A 1,214-nucleotide genomic window follows, 5' to 3' on the forward strand; every position below is an offset into this window, starting at 1 on the left:
TACTAATGAGGCTAGGATGAACAGTAGGGACTTAAGAAATATTGAGAAACAAGCAGTCCTTGAAGTACAAGCTCATAGATCTTTGAAGATGATTAGTGTGTTTAGGAAGGTATATTACAATACATTAGGAAGGAATGGAAGGTATATTACATTAGGAAAGAAAGGAAGGTATATTACAATATATTAGTCAGAGCTTTGAATACAGAAGAAGGGAGGTGTTGCTCCAACCATAAAACTTTAGTTAGACCTCAGTTGAAGAACTGCATGCAGTTTTGGTCAGCATGCAATAGGAAGGATGCTGTTGAAAGCGTGGAGGAGTTTCACCAAGATGTTGCCTGGGAGGAGTTCAGTTATGAACAGATACTGGACAAACTAGATCTGCTTTCCCTGGAGGGAGCAGATTAAGAGTTAACGTGATTGAGGAATTTAAAATTATGTGAGGTACTAAAAGGGTAGAGTTGAATTTTTTCCCTATATCATGTGAATAAAACTAGAGGACATACTGTAGGTATTGGATAGGGAGTGAGATTTAGAAGGTATATGAGGAAGACCTTCTTCATCCAAAGAGTGGTAAATAACTGGAATGCACTGCCTGACACAGATTACAACTGGGTCACCAGCAGCATTTATTAAGTTTCTAGATGTGCACTTGAAGGTATTGAATCAGGTGATGGGAGATGGGTTTACATGTTTCATAAATACCCAGTCAGAAAAATTTTGCAATGATGACATTAGCTCAAGAATTAAATTTCCTGTAAGCTGTTGGTTATATGCTTTGTACTACAGAATACTTCTATTTGGCAGTTATCACAAGTACATGGGATCTGTATGTTATCCTGGATAAATAAAGTTATTTGACTTGATGAAAATCTATCGCTGGCAAAATGGACACCATCTGTTCTTCTGGAACAATAGAATTCATATACTCAAAGACTGCATTCAAGATTTTAACAATGAGAGTATAGCACCATCATTATTTACTACATCAGTACATTTATTTTCGTGTTTGGCCAAAATACCATGTTAAGGAAACAGCATGCTTTATACATACAGCAGTCTTTTAAACTTGAAGAGTGATCAGTCAACAAGCATGTTTTAAATGCAAAAGCTTACTTTTGTTTACTTTGTATATGTTCCAGTGGTTTTAAATATACAGAAATATTAAAATGCTATGTAAATTTAAAGCTTGTTTTACAAAAGTATTGAACAAAATA

Source organism: Hypanus sabinus, chromosome 3 (genome assembly GCF_030144855.1).
Source record: "Hypanus sabinus isolate sHypSab1 chromosome 3, sHypSab1.hap1, whole genome shotgun sequence".
Taxonomy (NCBI): domain Eukaryota; kingdom Metazoa; phylum Chordata; class Chondrichthyes; order Myliobatiformes; family Dasyatidae; genus Hypanus; species Hypanus sabinus.